The sequence below is a fragment of the Euleptes europaea genome, chromosome 1 (genome assembly GCF_029931775.1).
Source record: "Euleptes europaea isolate rEulEur1 chromosome 1, rEulEur1.hap1, whole genome shotgun sequence".
Classification (NCBI taxonomy): domain Eukaryota; kingdom Metazoa; phylum Chordata; class Lepidosauria; order Squamata; family Sphaerodactylidae; genus Euleptes; species Euleptes europaea.
The window spans coordinates 37,134,208-37,140,216 of NC_079312.1; the positions used below are offsets into that span (position 1 = coordinate 37,134,208).

Here is a 6,009-nt window from a genome sequence, read left to right on the forward strand (position 1 = left end):
TACTTCACAGGGTTGTTATGAGGAGAGTAGAACAAAATAAGCTGTGTTGAGTTCCCATTGGGGAGAAATGTTGGGTTTAAATAAAGTAAGTAAGTAAGTAAATAAATAAATAAATAAATAGTGCTTTAGCTGCAACTGTGCCTTAATTGAAATGTAAGGGGGTGTGGCTCAGTGGAAGAGCATCTGCTTGGCATGCAGAAGGTCCCAGGTTCAATCCCCCGCATCTCTAGTTAAAGGGACTAAGCAAGTAGGTGATGTAAAAGACCTCTGCCTGAGACCCTGGAGAGCCGCTGCCAGTCTGAGTAGACAATACTGACTTTGATGGACCAAGGGTCTGATTCAGTATAAGGCAGCTTCATAGGTTCATGTGTTCATGTGCCACTGAAGATGATTTTTAAAAGAAATCCAGATATAAGGCAATAAAACTAACAAGTTGAGCTTAAGTCAAATCCTTTTGGTCCCTAGTCAAGCATGGTAAAGTTACTGAAACTTTCCATTTCTCAAGTGACACAAACCTCACTTTTCTGTTCCAATTTTTCCAATAAATTGAATTAGATTATATCATCCTTTGCCAGAAAGACTGCCTTCTCAGTTCTCAAGGGCTACTTTATTTTCAAAAATGAGAGATTGTAGACCAGAAGTTAAATTAATAGGAGACAATGCTTCCCCATGCCATAGTGAAGCACAATGCATGGAGGGATTTCCATGTGGCTCAACAGAACTCAACAGAACAGGGAGGGGCTGTGGCTCAGTGGGAGAGCATCTGCTTGGAATGCAGAAGGTCCCAGGTTCAATCCCTGGCATCTCCAGTTGAAAAGACTAAGTAGGAGGTGATGTGAAAGACCGCTGCCTGAGACACTGAAGAGCCACTGCCAGTCTGAGTAGACAAGACTGAGTGTGATAGACCAGTGGTCTGATTCAGTATAAGGCAGCTTCATGTGTCCATGTGTCCAACTCTTCCCCCCCCCTGCCCGCACCTTAAGTAGGATTCAGAAAAAGAAGAATGGAAGTATGGTGTTGTTGTTTGAGTACCAGACTAGGACCTATGAGATCCAGGTTCCATTTAGGCATCCAGCTTACTAGGCGACTGGAGGGCAGTCACTTTCTCTCAGCATAACCTACTTCATAAGATTGCTTGGAGGAGAAAAGGGAGAAGAATGGAGGAGAAAATGGAGGACTTCCTGTAGAGCGTTTGGTCCGAGCGCCATTGTTTCCTGGGGGCTCCCAGGAAACACCAAGAGTCGTTTAGATTTGGAGTGCAAAAAGCACTCCAACTCGGTCCTAAATAGTGGATCGGGAAGCAGGAAATTCCCCTGCAGCCTTCAAGAGCGGTTTGGACTCCCATATTCTCTGAGAGAGCTTTTTTAAGCCTCCCGTAGAGTTGGAAGTTGTCCCCGCCGGCATAGGGGCTACCATTGCCACGGACGACTCTTTGGATTATAGGCTTTGACCTCCTCTATACATTAACATCAAATAATCTATGAAAAGAACAAGAAGCCTCACCTTTGGAAGTCAGAGTGAGTAAAAAGACACTTTTTGCCTTTATCTTGATTGAGAAGACCTGAATGACGATAAAAACACCTACGAAAACAGGCGACTCCCTGCCCAGCGTAACGAGACTTTTAAAATAAACAAATGCCATTAAATGAACTGACTAAGACCTTATCAACTTGATCAGTGAGTAGACACAATAAAAGGGACTTTTGAATGACTTTACAACTACCAATTAAATGCTTTGAGGGGAGGGAGGGAGACGAAAACCTTCCCCCCCCCACTTCCGGCTTCTTTGATTCAATGTCCAGCCACGTCGCCTCTTAAGACCGGAAGATAACAAGAAGGGCTTTGTTACCATCGAAAAGACAGGGCAGATTGGAAGACTTGAAGTGAATCTCCCCGGTGTAACCATCAAATCGTTCCTACTACTTAACCACCGAGAGGAGACGACGCAGGGTCTATGATACTGCAGTTTCCTGTCTACTTTCTTTTCTTTATCTGTGCTGCTTTGAAGCATAATTGAGGATATCTTGAAAATTACAAAGCCTGCTTCTATATAAGAATACAAGCAGATATGTCAAACAAGAGGATGGAAGAGATGTTACTCAAACAAATGGACATGTTTGCAGTGCAACAAGATTTAGTCTTTGAAAAACAACAAGCGCTCTCACATCAAGCATTTCAACTAGCTGAGGTGATGAATATCCTATTTAAATCAATTAATGGAAAACTGGACACAATTATTGAGGAGATCCACAATATGAAGACCCAAGATTTTAAAGAGGTAGCTGCAAGTGACCAGCAGGCAAGGAGAGAGAGCAACATGAGAGAACTCAATACCTCTACAATTTACTTGTCTGAGTCACTGCTGACAGGAGGAGCATTATTATCCCAAGAAAACACTTCCTGGCAGCCAGCGATGGAGGGAGACATGATGAAGGATTTTACCAAGAAGATGCTGGAAATTTTAACAAGAAGCCAATGGATACAATCACCTTTTACATCTTCAGAGGCCAGAATTGCAGCTACTATATTGAAAAACGGGGGGTGGGGATTGGGAAATAAAGAAGGACTGGCAGATCCCCTCCCAAAACAAGATAATGGCTAAAATGATGCTTATTTTTGGGGTGTAAGGGAGCCACGGTAGATTTACTTTGATGAATTTTTAATGGGAAAATTTGTTTATGTATTGATCTAATCCCTTTAATTTAGAATAATAGAATGTTATATAGAGACAATGATGATAATATTATAACTAGGTAGGACTTGAAATTGCTTATAGAAGTAGTATAGATAGCTTAAAGCAAGTCTGTATGAGAGAAAATAAGGATTAGAAATTAATTTGAAATGCAAAAGTGTTAACCAGTAGAATTAGTGACTGAAGAAGATGCGGGGAAGTCACATATAGTAGATAGCATAGAATATTATAGATAACATATTCTCAGTAATAGCAATGAACTTTTTTTGTTACAAGCAGTTACAACTGAATATATTGTTGAGATATGTTTATTTTAGTTGAATTGTAGAAAATAATAAAAATAATTAAAAAAAAAAAAAGAATGGAGGAGAAAATGGAGATATGCTGCCCTGAGCTCCTTAGAGGAAGAGCAGGATAAAACTATCATAGACTGAATGGCCTGGAAGGTACACAGAACTCCTGTTTCCCTTAATGCCCTTACCTGCTCTCCCTGCTTCTTTGTGGGGCTGAGGGAAGCATTTACAAAAACTAATGTGAGCTAAGTTAGGGGTACTTTGCAGGTCAGAGGCAGCATGCAAGGCACCAGATGTTCATTCCAGCTTTGTTCAAATTCTGAAAGTAACTTCCCCCCAAACCCTCAAAGTACTCCTTCTGAAGGATATTTCTGGGAATGACCACCCCCCCCCCCACTTTCCCATCATGGATGGATTTAGTCATCTGGTCTTTCCATTCTGTTATAGAAATTGATACTCATTCCAGCTTTTTTTTTTTTTTTTTTTTTAAAGAAAGCATTGCTGTGCATATCTGATTAGTCTCTTTCCCATCTCTAAAGCTTTCGGGAACACCAGCCATTGAACACTGCAGCTTTATTAGGTAGAGTACTTCCAGATGAGTTGCATAAAGAAAGGTACATTAAAAGATTCCAGTTTCCCAATATAACAAAGAAAATCACTTGAATGATTCATTGCAACACGACGAGTCTACTTCCTTTCAGACACTTGTACTTTTGTTAAAAAAAAAATCACAATGCTTCCCATTAACAGTTCAGTACAACAGCATATCAATTACAGGGGGAATAACATAAACATATGGTGGATCAGTTCCCTCTTGATTGGTTGGGACAGGATATGGGTAACTTGTACATACAATTATGTAGAGTGAAATAGATATACTTATAGAGGCAATGGATTACAGTGGTAAAAATTAATTGGACCAGTTGTGTAATTTGCTTTAAAAATAATAAAACACTCTCCTTCATAGTGGAGGAGGAGGAAGGAGATGGCCTGTTGAGCCTTACTAGGGTTGCCAGCTCTGGCTTGGGAAATTCCTGGAAATTTAAGGACGGTGCCTTGGAAGGGAATTCAGTTTCTTCTAGACTCTATCGTAAGGTTGCTAATGCCAACCTCCAGGTGGTGGCTAGAGATCTCTTGCTAATACAGCTGATCTCCAGCCAACAGAGATCAGTTCCCCTAGAGAAAATGGCCACTTTGGCAGTTGGAGCCAATGCATTGAAGTCCCTCCCCTTTCTAAACCCTGCCCCTCCTCAGGCTCCACCCCCAAAATCTCCAGGTATTTCCCAACCTGGAGCTGGTAACCCTATGGTATAGCCTAGAGTCTACCCTTTGAAACTGCTATTTATCCAGGGGAACTGATCTCTGTAGTCTGAAGATAAATTGTAATTCTGGGAGAATTCCAGGGCCCACTTGGAGGTTGGTAACCTAAAGCCTCACATTAAGAGGATTTGGGCCTGTATTGTGTCAGGTTTTATGAAGCCCCACAATGGCAGCTTTGTTTTTCTGGGCAAAACTTTCTGAAGGTGCTACCCTTCGAAGGGTCAAGATTAACAGCTGCCTGTACTTGAGAATGTCCTGTCTAAGGAGGTCAGAATGGTCCCCATATTTTTATCCTTCTCCAGACAGTGTAGTGTAGAACAGGTGTGTGCAGAGTAGGTATAATATGTATATTCTGTCTTGCAGTGTTCTGCACCAACTGGACTTTCCAAATTGTCTTTAAGGGCAGACCCATGAAGAGTGCATTATTATGGTTTAGTGTTGAGGCTACCATGGAATGGATCCACATAGCTAGGCTGGTCAGGTCAAGGTAAGGCGCCATCCTCTGGGCTGTGAAAATAGAAGGAAGCATTTTTATAACCCTGAATTAACTTGTTTCTTCAGCAATAATGGTGGGCTCAGTATAACCCCCAGAATCTTCACTGAATCAGCAAGGGTTAGCTGAACCTCATCATATGTAGGGAGAACAATTCCCTCTAGGACTTCAGCCTTCCCCATCAGCATCACATGTGTTTTGTCAGGATTCAGCTTAAGCTTGTTAACCCTGTTCGCAGCAGCCAGGTGCTAGTTCAGAACAGGTACCACTGCTGCCCAAATTGTGTCTCTAAGTTTCTTCTGGCAGGGAAAGAACAAGGATGTCTTTTGCTTAAATTATACTTCAAAGCCCCATGGACACTGATGGAACACTAAAATACATGTATTCTTGCTCACAGATCATACTACAGAAAAGGTAAATAGATAATCAATTCCGACAATGCTCTAATGGGACTACTTGGAAATTTTATCACATCTTTCATGACCTGCATTTAATTCAGCATTAAGTTGTGAACTGACCTATGATCTCTAGAGAACTGATCAAGCTAATGCTTTTGTCTGCAGTCCTGGAGGTACTTACAATTAGGGCTGTCAATTCGGTTCGGTCCGAACTGAAAATAAACCGAATTTCCCCTGATTCGGTGATTTTCTGTTCGGACGGATCCGAACTCAAAACTGGCGGGCAACCGGGGGGCCGAATTCAGCGAGTTCGGGAGTTCGCGAATAAATCCAGCAAATTCGGCCCCCCCTTCAGGGGAGCCCGCTGAAAGGCGCGGGCTGCCCTTTAAACTGATCTGAGCCTCCCAGCTGGGAGGCGCAGGTCAGTTTAAAGGGCAGCCCGCAACTTTCAGCGTGCTCCGCTGGAGAGGCGCTGGCTGCCCTTTAAACTGACCTGTGCCTCCCGGCCGGGAGGCACAGATCAGTTTAAAGGACAGCCCGCCCCCCTTCAGCGGGCTCCACTGGAGAGGCGCGGGCTGCCCTTTAAACTGATCTGAGCCTCCTGGCCGGGAGGCGCAGATCAGTTTAAATGACAGCCCGAGCCTCTCCAGCGGAGCCCGCTGAAGGGGGGCGGGCTGCCCTTTAAACTGGTCTGTGCCTCCCGGCCGGGAGGCGCAGATCAGTTTAAATGACAGCCCGAGCCTCTCCAGCGGAGCCCGCTGAAGGGGGGCGGCTGCCCTTTAAACTGGTCTGTGCCTCCCTGCCGGGAGGCAC

At 43.5% G+C, this 6,009-nt stretch overlaps 1 non-coding gene across 1 annotated transcript; it reads left to right on the forward strand.

The window, feature by feature from the left end:
• Nucleotides 1-737: 737 nt before the first annotated feature.
• On the forward strand, nt 738-809 carry TRNAS-GGA (transfer RNA serine (anticodon GGA)). Its single transcript has one exon. It is a non-coding gene; the product is annotated as a tRNA-Ser (tRNA).
• The last annotated feature ends 5,200 nt before the right edge of the window (nt 810-6,009 follow it).